The sequence below is a fragment of the Musa acuminata genome, chromosome BXJ3-6, assembly GCF_036884655.1.
Source record: "Musa acuminata AAA Group cultivar baxijiao chromosome BXJ3-6, Cavendish_Baxijiao_AAA, whole genome shotgun sequence".
NCBI classification, from domain to species: domain Eukaryota; kingdom Viridiplantae; phylum Streptophyta; class Magnoliopsida; order Zingiberales; family Musaceae; genus Musa; species Musa acuminata.
This window is the reverse complement of record NC_088354.1, coordinates 28,505,546-28,522,500: the sequence shown is the minus strand read 5'-3', so window position 1 is coordinate 28,522,500 and position 16,955 is coordinate 28,505,546. Positions and strand designations below refer to the sequence as shown.

At 39.1% G+C, this 16,955-nt stretch overlaps 1 pseudogene; it reads right to left on the bottom strand.

The window, feature by feature from the left end:
* Window positions 1–324: 324 nt before the first annotated feature.
* Window positions 325–16,955, bottom strand: part of LOC103988778 (urease accessory protein G-like) — a 31,445-nt pseudogene continuing 14,814 nt past the window's right edge.

Here is a 16,955-nt window from a genome sequence, read left to right as displayed (position 1 = left end):
AACATTTCACCATCTTCCTGCTATTTCTTGCATGTCGATACTTTCGACTGTCAAGTGTAGAATGATATAGAGAAGTGTTGTCACCAGTGAACGACTCAGCTAAGTCTCTTTGTTTTCCACCCTTGGCAGCTAACATGATCAACAAACACAACGAGTGTTTCTTGTGGGTATCAGACAAGTGCAGATACAAATTATTAAATGATATGTCAAGCATAAAAGCATTTTGATCCTATGTAGAACAAGCTCTTCAGCCTTCACACATTTCAACTCTCAGTACGGCATCAAGATGTGCATCGAGGCTTATCAAGAACTGCATGCTTAAAATCAATGACGGTGATCACCGGTCGCAGCCGCCCATGCTTGTAGGACATGGTTCACAATTTCCTCTACACCAACTGCATGCTTCACCTGCAAATAGGTAGCGTGCATAAGCTTTGAATACTACAAAAAACAAGAACTGGATAAGGAAAACCTTTGTATCATCCACTAGAAATTTAAATCCATTTTGCATCAAGAAGATATGCTCATGTAAGCATCCGTATTTACAAGTGTTTCTTATCATCATGAAGCCAGGAAAAAGAATATCTTAGAGTGCGGCAGTGTTGATAGTGCAGAAGCTTCTCCATGAGAGCATTGTCGCATTGGGCCCATCACCTAAGTCTCTATAATTTAAAGAAAAAAGAACTTTCCATCTGAAATAAGAAATAAGATGGCAATCAACAGTATCGATGTATGATTTGATTAAGCATGGGAGCAATGCCATAAGAAATAAGATGGAAATTGACAGTGTCAATGTATGATGTAGGGTGCTTACACACAGCAAATGAAGGATTAAGCATGGGATCAATGTTGACAACAAATGTCTTTAACCTTCTAAATACCAATTCAGTAATTCAATCAAACAGACAACGGAATAAAAAATTATAAAAATGCAATAACTCGATTATAGATAAAGCCTTGACATGGAGTATTTCAGCAATATAGTGAAACTAACATTACTTGACTTCAAATAAAGCATTGATTTTCCTACAATGATTCATTTGTCAAAATAAGAGGATAACATATTCCAGTAGAAAAAAGGTTCTCTGTGCAAAAACAAAAGGCCCTCCATCCCGCATTCGTAGTGCATCTCTTTCCATGATCGCCAAGTCAGCTCCGACTGCTTGTGCTATGTCTGTCTTGTTTATTACCTAAGATATAAGATGTAGATAATCAGATGATATTTACACTTCAACTGCAAAGATTAGGTGGTAGAGCAAAGTGCATAGAGAATTGTCGTGTGAAAAACAATGTAGGCACAGACAATCTTACATACCAAAAGATCTGCTTGGGTGATTCCAGGTCCACCTTTTCTAGGTATTTTATCACCACCAGAAACGTCGATGATGTAAATTATATAGTCTGCTAATTCTCTGCTAAAGTTAGCAGCTAAATTATCTTCATCAGTGGGTAAGTTCACATTAAAAAGCTACTCTCCTCATGTTCACATGGGTCAAAAGTTTCGTTCTAGTATATTAAATCTAACCTGACATGAAAACCCCCTGACACGACATATTGACATCTTAGTTAAAATACCAGAATTTGCAAGGCCTCAACTTTTTCTTTGAACTGATGCCATAATATTTTTCATGTATATGATGCATAAAACACAAACATAATATACAGCACTAATCTACACAAAGTTTGTAGCTTAGGATTGAGTTAAGAGAAGTACCTCCTCCAGATTCACAAAGAAGTATGTCTATCTTGTACAAATTAGATAACTCTTCTAGAGGCCTAAATTAATTCTTATATCTTCACGTATAGCAGCAGCATGTGGGCAGCCTCCAGTTTCAACAGCACGAATCCTTTCCTCAGGAAGTGCTCCATGCTTCACTAAGAATTCTCCATCCTCTTTTGTAAATATATCATTTGTTACCTAAATCATCATAAAAAAACATTAAAAAGTGAAACCAGACAAATTTAATGAAGCCTTGTGATCTTCTATATAAACATGCAAAGAGTTTGATTGAATGATGAAGGATGTAAAGAAAATATTACATGCCTGATGTGCAGTCTGAGCAAGATATTTTAGAATCTGTATGTCTCATGCAAAACTGAATAAGCATAATAGCAGCCATAGGGAAATTGTCCCCAAGCTTGCTTGTAAGTTTTTTTTTCCTCTGCTTGTAAGGTTAAGACTATGTAATATGTAACAAATAGGAAGTAAAGAAAATACTACATGCCAGATGTGGAGTCTGAGCAAAGAATTCTTTTCATGCAAAGCTGAATTAGCAAAGTAGTGATCATAAGGAAATTATCTCTCTGTTTGTAAGGGTAAGGCTGCATGCATTACCCTCCCCAAACTCTATCGAGGGTGGGAATCTTGTACTCTAGGCCGCAAAGAATTCTTTTCATGCAAAACTGAATTAGCCGAGTAGTGATCAAAGGGAAATTATCTCTCTGTTTGTAAGGGTAAGGCTGCATGTATTACCCTCCCCGAACTCTTATCAATGGCGGGAATCTTGTACTCTAGGCCACACATTTAGTAGCAACTGTAACCGTTATTATTAAATATCATATTTAATAATAATGTAATAGTTCTTATTAAGATTCATAATTCATTATAATTAATTTCTTCATTTATTATGTTTTAAATATTTCAGTTTTTTATTCTAAATATAACCATTATTATTAAATATTTAATATCATTAAGTTCTTCGTTATGGTCCAAACGTTACAAATTTGAATTAATTCTTAAACGTTATGAGTTGGTGATAATAAATGTTCTTGATGGGAGAGCATCTATATAAACGGGGGTTTTGGTCTCTGAGCTCAACATCTCTTTGAAGTTAAAAAGGATTTCCTACGCCATCTAAAGCGAGAGTTCTGAACCGAGAAGTACCAAAGTTAAAGAAAAAATCGCTGCATAAATTCTTGATAACAATGGCTGAAGGTACGCTATTTTGTTTCCGCATTAGTTTTGTTGTGTTTCTGTCATAATGATTTAGCAACACAAGTTTGTACCAAAGATTTCTTACATTTGGTATCTGAGCCGATTGACCTCTGTCTTGATACAAAAGAGTTTTTATTTTTATGCCATGAAAATGATTTGATTTTGGTTTTTTTTTTTAACTTTTTAATATATTTCATATTGAAAATGATGAGGATGACATTTTTAATAATTTTAGACAATGAAATGCTCATATTATGTATGCATATTTGATTATATCTAATCATGCTTATGAGTTAATTTTATATGTCTAAAATGTCTAATGATCCATATAATCTTAATTAATTAAGAATTAGTCACAGCATCTTTAATTAATTAAAATTATATATAAAATTAAAATAAGGATCACATAAGTAATTAGACATCATATTATGACCGATTATATTTCATATAATAATTGTTATCCTACGGGATCTTTTATTATATTTAATATAATTAATCAGGATAAAATATCAGATTATTTTCATAATTTACCCACAAGGATTATGAATTGGAATATAATTTCATAGTTTTACCATAAAAACCATTTGAATATATTTGAATTAAAAATTTAGCTCACAGGCAATTTTTATGTCATGAGATTCATATTTTTTTAGCATGTTTCACATTGGTAAAACATGCAATTTAGACTATTAAGCGTCAAATTTTGACATAAGCATGTTTGATTTTATGCAGTTTCTCAAACTGTTAATTTCTCTGATATTCGATGTGATATTCTCGAACTTAGTAGTGATAACTATAAGATATGGAATGAGAGGGTTCTCCTCCATTTAGGGTGGATAGATACTGATTATGCTATTAGGAAAGACGAACCACCTAGTCACTAATACCAGCACTCCAACTGAGATCACGTTATATGAGCGATGGGAGCGATCCAATCGGCTCAGCGTGATGTTTATCAAAACTAAGATAACTGCTAGCATACGTGGTTCTGTTGACCAGCATGAAAATGTCAGAGACTTGCTAAAAGCTATTGATGAACAATTCGTCACTTCGGATAAGGCACTAGCAAGTACCCTAAGAATGAAATTCTCATCCCTTAGACTCACCAACATAAAGGGTGTGCGTGAGCACATAATGCAAATGCGAGATATTGCGGCTCAACTTAAGAAACTCGAGGTTAATATATCAGAATCCTTCCTGGTGCACTATATTCAGAACACCCTTCCATCTCAATATGACACTTTTAAAATTTCATACAATACACATAAGGACAAATAGTCAATCAATGAATTAATGACTATGTGTGTTCAAGAAGAAGAGAGGCTACTAATGGAACTGGGTGAGAGTGCATTGGTGGTAACTACTCGCAGGAAAAATAAAACTGACAAAAACCAAGCCAATCAAAAAGCTCATCAGTAGGGAAAATGTAAAATACCACCCCAAGCTGATATCAAGAAAGAAGCAAAGTATTTCTTTTGTAAAAGAAAGGGACACATGAAGAAGGAATGTATAAAATTCCAACAATTGCTTGAAAAGAAAGATAAACTAACATCGTTGTGTGTTATAAATCTAATATGGTTAATATTAATACCTGGTGGATTGACTCTAGATCAATAATCCATATTGCAAACTTTTTGTAGGGTATGCAAAACCTAAGGAAGCCAGTGGGAAGTGAGCAAAGCATCTTATCAGGAAATAAGATGGGCTTACAAGTGGAGGCAATTGGAACATGCATTTTAACTTTAAGTAATGGTTTTGTTTTAAAATTTGAAAGGACCTTTTATGTACCAAGTTTCTCACGAAACTTAATTTCTGTTTCCAAACTCATACTATTTGGATATTCTTTTAATTTTAAAGACACATCACTTCGTTTATTATATAAATCTGATTGCGTTGGAAAAGGTATTTTGTCTGATGATCTTTACCGTATTTTATTACAAAATGATAATACTCAAAGTTTAATGTATGTTCACGTTGGCATTAAGGGGTGTAATATTAATGAGGACTCCTTTATATTATGGCATCGGAGATTAGGACATATCTCCATAGAGAGAATTAAGAGATTAGTTAAAGATGGGATACTTAGTACTTTTGATTTTACTAATTTTAAGACTTGTGTGGACTGTATTAAGAGAAAGCAGACCAATAAGTCCAAAAAGGGTGCTAATAGGAGTTTAGACTTATTAGAGACAATTCATACTGATATATGTTATCCAGACATGGACATACATAGTCAGAAATACTTCATCTCCTTTATAGATGATTACTCACGATATATGTATATATATTTGCTTCATAACAAAAATGAAGTATTGGATGCCTTCAAAATCTTTAAGGCTGAAGTTGAGAACCAATGTGGTAAGCAAATTAAAATTGTGAGATCAGATAGGGGTGGAGAATATTATGGTAGATATACTAAAAATGGATAAGCACCTGGTCCTTTTGCTAAGTTTCTTTAAGAACATGGTATTATTGCCCAATACACTATGCTTGGTTCTCTAGACCAAAATGGTATTGCAGAAAGAAGAAACCGAACATTATTAGACATGATGCGGAGTATGCTTAGCAACTTCAATCTTCCTAAGTTCTTGTAGTCTGAAGCACTAAAGATGACTATGTATATATTAAACCGAGTTCTAACCAAGGCTGTCCAAAAGACACCATTTGAATTATGGAAAGGTTGGAAACCGAGTTTGCGACATATGCGCGTTTAGGGATGTTCGTCCGAAGTCAGGATATATAATCCACAAGAGAAGAAACTGGGCCCGAGGACTATTAGTGGGTATTTCATTGCATATGCCGAAAAGTCCAAAGGTTACAGATTCTATTGTCCATCTCACACAACTAGGATTGTGGAATCAAGAAACGCTAAATTTCTTGAGGATGATGTGATTAGTGGGAGTGATCATTTCAAGAACATAGTTTTCGCACATGACTATATAGAATCTCAACCTTCCACATCAAATGATAGATTTGTTATAGTTCATAGCACTCCTCAAGTACAAACTAGTGTTGAACAACCAATCATTGAAATTCCATAAGTTGTTGATAGTATTCTAATAGATCAAGCAGTTCAGGAATTATAACAAGCTCCTGAACGACTAGTTGAACCACAAGTTCCTTAGGGAACCATTGGTACAACATTAAGAAGATCTACTAGAAATAAAAGATCAGCAATTCCTAGTGATTATATTTTATATCTACAAGAATCTGACTATAATATTGGAGCCAAATCCTGAAATATTTTCACAAGCCATGAGTTACAAATAGTCAAATTTGTGGCATGATGCTATGAAAGAAGAGATGAATTCCATGATGAGCAATGGAGTCTGGGATCTTTTAGAGTTGCCTAATGAAGCAAAGGCTATTGGTTGCAAATGAGTCTTTAAAACTAAGAAAGATTCGTTAGGCAACATTGAGAGATATAAGGCAAGACTTGTTGTAAAGGGATTTACTCAAAAAGAGGGAATCGATTATACGAAGACGTTTTCTCCTGTATCTAAGTAAGATTCTCTATGTATTATTTTGGCATTAGTTGCTCATTTTGACTTTGAGTTGTAATAAATGGATGTGAAAACAACATTTCTTAATGGAGATCTAGAGGAAGAGGTTTATATGAAACAACCTGAAGGTTTCTCCTCTAGTGTTGGTGAACACTTGGTTTGTAAGCTTAGGAAGTCTATATACGGCTTAAAACAAGCCTCCCGTAAATAGTATTTTAAATTCTATGAAGTGATTTCTTCATTTGGATTTGTTGAAAATCTCATGGATCAATGCATATACCAGAAGGTTAGTGGGAGTAAAATATGTTTCCTTGTTTTATACGTAGATGATATTTTGCTTGCAACCAACGATAAGGGTTTACTGCATGAGGTGAAACAATTTCTTTCTAAAAATTTTGACATGAAGGATATTGGTGAAGCATCTTATGTCATTGGCATTAAGATCCATAGAGATAGACCTCGAAGCATTTTAGGTCTATCACAAGAAACTTATATCGATAAACTTTTAGAAAGATTTCGGATGAAGGATTGTTCACCAAGTGTTGCTCCCATTGTGAAAGGTGATAGGTTCAATTTGAACCAATGCCTACAGAACAACTTTGAAAAGGAATCAATGAAAACATCCCATATGCTTCTGTCGTAAGAAGCCTTATGTATGCTCAGGTCTGTACTAGATATGATATTGCATTTATTGTGGGGATGCTAGGTCGATATCAGTGTAATCCAGGTATGGACTACTAGAGAGCTACAAAGAAAGTGATAAAGTATCTACAAGGAACCAAAATGCTTATGTATAGACATATAACAATCTGGATGTGATTGGTTACTCAAATTCAGACTTCGTCGATTATGTTGATTCTCGTAAATCAACATCATGATATATTTTTATGATAGCTGGCGGAGCTATTTCTTGGAGAAGCACGAAGCAGACCTTGACTGCTACTTCTACCATGGAAGCTGAGTTTATCTCCTGTTTTAAGGCTACTTCACATAGTGTATGGCTTAAGAGTTTCATTTCTGGGCTTAGAATCATGGATTCTATTTCTAGGCCATTAAGAATTTTCTGTGATAATTTAGCTACTATCTTTATGGCTAGAAACAATAAAAGTGGAAATCGAAGTAAACATATCGACATTAAGTATTTAGCCATAAGAGAACGTGTAAAAGAAAAGAAAGTGGTCATTGAGCATATTAGCACTGAATTGATGATTGCTGATCCTTTAACTAAAGGCATGCCACCTCTGAAATTCAAGGATCATGTAGAGAAAATGAGACTTGTTCCACTTTGTAATGATATTGAAACTCTTATATATTATGATATTTTCTCATTCATGTGCACATTATTTTGAGAAAATATATTATTATTGGACCAAGAATAAACATAAGGTTTATTCATTAAGTAATATTGCCACATTAAGATTAAGAAACTAAATATATCATGATACATGGATGATAATACTCGCTCTTAGAGGACTTATCGTTATGATTCATGTATTTATTTCTTAAGAAAGTTGTTTGAGAAAGATTAATTCAAACTATTAAGCTAAACGTATAGACCAAGTGGGAGAATATAACCGTTATTATTAAATATCATATTTAATAATAATATAACCGTTCTCGTTAAGATTCATAATTCATTATAATCAATTTTTTCATTTATTGTGTTTTAAATATTTCAATTTTTCATTCTAAATGTAACCATTATTATTAAATATTTAATATCATTAAGTTCTTCAGGTCCAAACGTTATAAATTTAAATTAATTCTTGAACGTTATGAGTTGGTAATAATAAATGTTCTTGATGGGAGAACATCTATATAAATGAGAGTTTTGGTCCCTGGGCTCAACATCTCTTTGAAGTTAAAAAGGATTTCCTACACTATCTAAAGCGAGAGTTTTGACCCGAGAAGTGCCAAAGTTCAAGAAGAAATCACTGTAGAAATTCTTGACAACAATAGCTGGAGGTACACTATTTTATTTCTGTCATAATGATTTAGAAACACAAGTTGGTATCAAAGATTTCTTACAGCAACCACATCCTTTTGTGATTTTGCTCAAGAGGTTCCATCTTAGAGACATCATGGAGGGGAGTATAAAGTGATAGGCACTTCCAACGCCTCTGCTGCATGGGCAACATCCGCAATAACCTCAACATTTTTAATTAATATTCTTGACTCCTATATTTAATGAAAATTTTTCCAACTAAGCTGAAAGCTTAAAACAAAGGAATTAAATAAGGCAAAAGGAGAACATGTACAATTGCTACAAAAGCACTATTTTCTAGAGAATAGCTTCAGCACCTGAACCTGCCAATTTGTATCGATCCCGGTGCAACAGCTTCATGAGATACCTTCAAACACTTCACCATTGTTACCATATAACAGAAATTATGTTTTTTTCACAAACCATTGTTTTATATATCCATCTAAACCTCTTTGATTTCAGAATAGCACTAACTACCATATCAAGATATTTAAAAAATAGAGTGCACCAGGCTCCATTAATGTGAAGTTGAATTGCAAAAGCTTTACTTCCATGTTTCCTCAGAAAACAGCAACAAGAAAATTAGCATTGTCTCATCCACTGACAGATTGAAACTAACAGCGAGAAAAAAAAAAAAAACTTCAAAACTGCATTTCTCGAACATAATACGTACTGCAGCAAGGCTGTATTTGTCATGTAAGAACTGGCAAAGTGCCAACATTAAAGCTGTTTTCCTGCATCATGCAACAATAGTGATGTTAATTGTTATACCGGATAAAGACTAGTCATATCATATAGATCCTCTTTTTGACCGATAGAAGTCCTAGCACATTCATGAAAATCAACACAAGTACATCAAAGATTATTTTGGAAACCAGATGATGGGTTATTAGACCATAAGACCGACGCACAACATAAAAACTGGGCATTATCATAAAAATGTAAGTTGCACTAGATCATAAACTTCAAAAAATAGTCTAAATTGCATTCAAGATGCACTTTATGAAAACATTGGTTTGTCTTTACTATGTACTGGTACATTATAATAAACATTAGCAAATTTACTAGGTAAGTTTAAAGTTCGAATTCACCTTCTCTGCAAGCATCTTATTCATTAAGCTTCTTCCTGCATTTCTTTGGATTGTTGGTTATTTTAACTGAAAGCCCATCAAAACTCCTGGTTTTTGGCCTCATTAGAGCATATCTCATTCACCATATCTAAATCTCTTGTCCTTCACCAGTGGGCCCAAGTGTTCAGCATTTAGATTCCTGTGGTATTTCTTTTTTTTTATTCATGTGCAACATTTTGTGATAGAGATACTCATGATCATGATCTGGTTCGAGAAATTTAGCATGCTTTACACCATCAGAAGGTATTACACCATCAGGGTCAGTTATGTTTCTTAGAAATTTCAAGGGTCATGTCGCTTGCTGAAAAAATATATACTACTATAAATTCAACATTAGTAGCGTTATGAATCATGCAGCTTCGCTTATAACATCAAGCTCACCATATCCAAAAAGCACTCAAAACTCGGTGATCATATTGATGATATAGAATCATTCTGAAAATGATAATGATCAAGCAAGAGACACAACAAGTTCATGAACTCACGTCTTGTACATAAATGTACCACAGAACAGTGTATGATAGTTGTTTTAGTTCTATATACTCAAGTCATATGTGATAGAAGATAAGATTTCCTGTCGAGGAAAATCTTCTATTTTATTGAGGAAAATCCTCTATTCTATTGAAGAAAATCCTCCCTCCTAATGCATTCAAGCTAAAGCTTCTTCAATAAAGCTTCTTCATTTCTTCAATAAAGCTTCTTATCTTTTATTCTTTCTATCATGGTATCAGAGCTGCTTGCCTAGAGCAAACTCTCTTCTCTCTTCTCGCCCATCGGTGCGACAAATCTTTCCTCTTCGGCAAACGGCAATTGTCTTCTCCACTGCCACTCTGCGCCAACGTCCGTTCCCTTCATCTGCGGTGTCTCTAGTGCTGTGCTCACCAGCATTGCCCCACCTTTCTTCCTCGCTATAGCTACCTCCTACCTCTTTTGCTGCAGCTTCCTCCTCTGCTGCACCTCTACTGCAACTTCCTCCTCTGCTGCACCTTCCTCCTTTGTTGTAGTAGCATCACTGTAACATTACTGTAGATTTCTCCTCTGCCATCATCACAGCCATCGCAGCCACAACCGTCGACGTCGCAGCCGCAACCGCCGTCGTCGCAATCGCAATCGCCGTCGTCATAATCACAACCGTCACCGTCGCAATCGCAGCCGCAGCCATCATCGTCAAAACTATAGCAACAACAATAGCAGCAGCAATATGCTCTTGCCCTACTCATGAAGCCTCTCGCTTGTAAACCATATTTTGCATCGATTCCAAGATTGGTATCCTTGTTAGGAGCACCATCTTGCGGGGTCATGATAGAAGATAAGATTTCCCCAACTATATGAGGAAATCTTATCTATTCTGTTGAGGAAAATCCTCTATTCTATTGAAGAAAATCCTCCTTCCTAATCCCTATAAATAGGAGAGGGACATGCTAATGCATTCAAGCTAAAGCTTCTTCAATAAAGCTTCTTAATTTCTTCAATAAAGCTTCTTATCTTCTATTCTTTCTATCAATATGTGCATAAAAAAACTTAAGACATAATGTTTTACCTAAAGATTTGGTTCAAAGGAAGCCAAGAGATCCCTTTAAATTGGATGCCCTAAAAGAACATCACAATGTAGCAATTAATGAGCTAAACTCTTTATATATCACTCCAAAACTTGACCAAAGATATCTTCTTTATGAAATTCTTAGAATCTACAGTAGCTTTAATTTGAGTTCAGAGGACTGCAGAGAGTACCTTGTGCCAACAGGACCGACAGTAAAGGCGCGCTCCTTGAAGTTCCTGTCGGCGAGGTGTCACGGATTTAGCTAGTTTTGCCTAAGTCGTGCGGCACCCTTGCATGTCCGTCCGCAAAGGTCTGCTAGTCATAGGTGCCCAGCAAGCCAATCACGTGAGTGATGGCACGTGTGACTTGATACAGAATCTTTTTGCTTCTTATATTTTGGCGTATATCACTTTATAACTATTGCATATGTGCATATATATATTGTGATGTCCTTGGATTTGTGCAATGGGAATCGGATCGTGATGAGATCACGATAATGAGATCGATTCACCTTTAAACACATATCCTAAATAATCCCGGTCATAGGTTACTCGAGAGGGACATCGTGATAACCGGATAGACTGGTGTGCTGTATACCCGTCCATATGATGGATGCAGCTGGTCTCATAGTTGCTCGTGTAGGGACACTAGGGATATAGTACAGGTGCTCATTTGAGAATGAGTTCACTGATTGATCCGCTTACGGAATGCTGGATGGTTGATGATGCCTTATTGTCAGACAGCGATTCCGTAGTCCTAGTGGTGTATCTGGTCCTTAGACTTGAGACACCAAGGATGTCCTGTATGAGTGCTCCACTCTTTGATACCAGACTTATAGGTTTGGCTATCCCAGATCTAGTACAGCTGGTCATTGGGAGTGGTAGTCGACCTTACGAGGGCTATTAAGTGTCGATAGAGGATCATCCACTCTCGGCGTCATGAGAGGAATATCCCATGTGTTCTTGCTCAGACAAATCCCTGGCCAGGGTCATTCGGGTTGAGAGAGAAAGAGTTCTCCGGGAGAATCCGATTAAAGCGAGACTCGAGTAGAAACCGTATGGGTCTGACAACACCATGCTCGATATATGGTCTCTGGGATATTAGATGAATGACGGATTATAGGTACACGGTAACTGAGGACAGACAGGTCCAATGGATTGGATTCCCCTGTATCGTCTGGGGACTACGACGTAGTGGCCTAGTACGTCTGTAGTCGATGAGTCGAGTGAATTATTACAGAGATAATAATTCACTGAGTTAGAAGGAGTTCTGACAGGTATGACTCACGGCCAGCTCGATATTGGGCCTAGAGGGTCACACACATATGGTAGGCATTGCGATGAGTAGAGGTTCGGATATGAGATATCCGACGGAGCCATTGTATTATTGGATGCAGATCCAATACCCACTAGGGGAAGACCCATTAGGGTTTGACAGGGGACCTCTATAAATAGGAGGGATTTAGGGAGCGTCGTCACAACCCTACTGTGTGGATCACCGCTAGAAAGGAGCACGCTTGACCTCCTTCACCCTCTCCTAAGGATCTGCAAGGAAACAGGGATATACGATCTCCCTAGGTAACACAATCTACTTTATACGCAGTTTTGAGTTTCGCGGATTTTGCGCACCAATCTTCACACGACGACGAACATCTTTTTTGGGAATCGTGGATTTTGTTTTCTTGTTCTTCCGCTGCGCATGTGATGTCGCCCCCATGATTTCCCTACAGTGGTATCAGAGCCAGGTTGTTCGTGCGAATGATTAGTTTTGAACTACGTGTATTGTGTTTAGGAAGAATTTTGACGTCAAAATCGTTGACGCAAAAGCGAGAAAGGGCAGCAACAGTTGCTGCCCTCGATCTGCGTGCGTGAAGCGCAGTCGAAGGCAGCCCGCGAGCAGAGGCGCCTGCGGCCGCTTCTCCCGCGGGGTGAGGCGCCGTAGGGCAGCGGCGCTTGCCGCCGCTGCTCCCGCGGGCGAAACCCTCCCACCCCACAGGGGCGGCCGCCCGGCGGGACAGCACCGCCTGCGGGCGTTGCCCCGCCGGCAGAACCGCCCGCGGAGGCGGCGGCGCCCGCGGGGGAGCTCACCTGCAGCGGCAGCATCGCCAGCGGGCGTGCCACCTGCAGGCGAGGGCAGCGCCCACGCCCCGCCGCACAGGCCGCCGCCAGCAGGGTAGCGGCGGCGGCGGCAGCAGCAAAGGATAGTAGGTCATTAGGGTTTTCTGGGAAAAAGACAGTTTTACCCCTCGGAATTTGAGAAATTCCAGTTTCTGTCTTTTGTCCAAATTACGAAAATACCCCTATAAATTCAGAAATTCCCTACATGTCCCTGATTTCAGAAAATATTAATTAATTAAAAGGTTTAGTTGATTATTATTTTTATTATTATCTAGTAGTCCTACATGATGATGATTATTTATACATGTGATGTATGATGTGTGGACGGATGATCATGGACCGTATGATGTGTGTACTTGTGATTATTATTATTGAGGTCTGCGAGCCTCCATTATATTTCTCGTTTATTGTCGGGCCTGCGTGCCTACGATTAAGTTGTAATCACATGAGGAGGCGCAGCGGGAGCGTGGATGCGATAGCGGGACCCACGAGACGGACGATCGTGATGCATGGAGATGCATCAAGATGTCGACGGAACCGACGAGGACGAGATGGACGATCACAGGGCATGGAGATGCACCGTTGCACACATAGATCTTGATGTGAGTGATTAGGCCTACTGGCTCGGGCCTAATCATATTAGGTTGTGGTCCATGATCATCTGGTGTGATTGCTTATACACATACTAGATATGTATATATATTTACATGCGATGTAGATATATATTAAATATGTATATATGTGACATGTCATATTAGGAGACCAAATCATAGAAACATCTCTCAATAATATTAAGTCGGTAAACGTGAGGCAATTAGATTGACCCACGTGACCTTCTATCGTTATGAGTATGAACTGATTCCCGGTGTAGGTTGAGTTGGTCGAGTCCCTCGAGACTCACCTATATCGCGATTCGCTATCTTGCTTACGACATAGAGATGTCACCGGTGACCTGAGGGCATGGTATGCTTGGTCGAGTCCCTCGAGGGTATATCATCAAATCAGACTCATCTTGTAACGAAGGTGTTGACTTAACCGAGCATCATGGTTGGTCGAGTCCCTCGAGGCTATGGTGATTCGGAGGCCGAACAGGACCGGAATCACAAGGAGTTGTGATTGGTAAGAGTTGCCTACCTTTTAGGCTTAGTATGATTGGTCGAGTCCCTCGAGGTTACACTAAGACGCTGATTGGATCCTGATCCCCACTAGAAGTCTGTCGGAGACTTCCGTTTCACGTGCTGAGGGTGTCGCGTGACTCGTTAGTAAAATAGTCGGAGCATATTAAGATAGAAGTCCATATCTTGATAGTTTATTTCTTGCAAAATCTGCATGTTATTCATTTCTACTGCATCTTTATTTTCAGAAAATGTCGCTTTTAAATCCCTTACGTGGCATACTTGATGTCAACCGCCTCACTGGTCCAAATTATACGGATTAGCTCCGTAACTTGAGAATTGTTCTCACAGCGGAGAAAATCGTGTACGTCCTTAATACAGTGATGCTTGCGCCCGAAGAAGGGGCAAACGAGGATGAGATCGCTCGCTACGTGAAGTACATTGATGACTCCACTCTTGCTCAGTGCTATATGTTGGGCTCTATGACTCCTGAGTTACAGAGACAACATGAAAAGATGGATGCCAGATCCATTCTCCTACATGTCCGCAAATTGTTTGAGGAACAGGGAAGGACTCAACGATATCAGATATCCAAGAGCCTTTTCCGCACTAGGATGACTGAGGGGACACCGGTTCAAAACCATGTCCTAAAGATGATTGAGTAGATAGAGAATCTCACAGGTCTAGGAATGGTCCTAAAGGATAACTTGTGTGTGGACATTGTGCTTCAGTCCCTACCTGATTCCTTTTCACAGTTCATAATGAATTTTAATATGAACAAGCTTGAGGTGACTCTCCCAGAGCTCCTCAATATGTTAAGGGAGGCAGAGAGTACTATTAAGAAAGAGAAGCCTGTTGAATCTCGTATTTTGATGATGAAACTACTTGATATATGTTTATGATTTAATCTGCGTTTTGAGTGACGCAGGATGCCTCGATCAAGATGAGACAGTTAAAGCAGGAAAATCATGTTTTGCAAGAGGAACATGTCAGAAGATTGGACGTCGGGCCAGTGGATCGGTCGACGTATCGACAGAAGGCTTCGGGCCGTGGACTCGGGCATCGGGCCAAGAAGAGCGGGTATTGTGCCAAGGATATCGGAGTTGCGGAGTCAACTGGCCGATTGGGCAATAGGCTGCAGGAAAGGACGATGCGCCGAAGAATCAGACGAAGCGTTGAGGGACCAATGACATGCCGGACAACTTGGTTAATTGCTTAGGATTAATTGTCTCGATCGAAGTTTTTGTTTTAAGTGTGCAGGATTAACTACGATGAAAGTAAGACAAGCAGCAGGAGTTGCGCCGGAGTCAAGTTCATGATCACGTTGGGAGTTCGAGAGTTCGACGGAAGTTCGGACGGTCGTCGGAGGTTCTGCGAGAATAGATCCGAGAAGTCCAGAAGCTTGCCAAGCGAAGCTCGTCGGAACTTGCCAAGTGGATCGTCGCAAAGTCCAGGAGTTTGCCGAAAGTCCGCAGGAGCATCACCGAGGGTTCATCGGATGATCGACGGAAGTTTGCCGGAAACTCGCCGGAAGAAGCGATTAACGCACCGAAGCAAAGCTGCAGAAATTGTCTTAGATCTAATCGTAGTTAGCACGTTGATTAAGTTGGAAAATGGGAGGTGATCCCATTAGCTTAATCTTGGGGCAATTGGGCCCCTGAAAGACTGAAATTGGGCCGAATGGAGCTAACCATTCGGACCCTGATTGCACCAGGAGGTGCAACCGCCTAGGCCAGGAGGTGGCACCGCCTGGGCTAAGCCTCCCAGCGAGACTGGGCGGTGCAACCTCCCCAGCCGGGAGGTGGCACCGCCTGAGCTCAGTCTTCGAGCAAGACTAGGCGGTGCAACCTCCTTGACAGAGAGGTGGCACCGCCTGAGCTCAGTCTTCGAGCAAGACTGGGCGGTGCAACCTCCCTGACAGAGAGGTGGCACCGCCTGAGCTCAGTCTTCGAGCTCTGCCAGGCGGTGCAACCTCTCCAGTCAAGAGGTGCAACCGCCTGATCCCGGAATTTCGGGATTTGATCGTTTTGAGCTCCAAATTTGAATTGGGTTGGGACCTATAAATACCCCACCCATTCAACACTGAAAAGATACAGACCAACACCGAAATCTTGATCTTTTCTGTGATTCTAAGAGCTCAAAAGTGTTGTAAAGCCTTTAAGTCTCCTCCTTCTGTTCTTCAAGTTTTTGAGTTGTAAAGTGAGGAGAGAAAGGTCTGTAAAGGTTGTCTCCTGAGCCTGTCAAAAGGAGAGAAACTGTAAAAGGGCAGTTGGCCTTCGCCTATTGAAGGAAGGCCCCTAGTTGACGTCGGTGACCTCGCCGGTGGAGGAAGCCAAAAGTGGAGTAGGTCAAGACTGACCGAACCACTCTAAATCTCTGGTTTACGTTTATTTTGAGCACTTTATCATTACTGCAAACCTCCTACATAGCTACTGCTCTCTGTGCTTTTACGAACAAGCTTCTAAGTTCTAATCTTTCTGAATCTGCATTCAGACGTCAAAAGGTGTTTTCGTACGATCTTTACATTGCAGCTTACATTTACGAACTACTTGCTTTAAACGCAAGAAGAAAAACAAAAATTAGGATGAATCGAGCTCCTCCGAAGAAGAGAAAGTCAACAAAAGCAAGGCG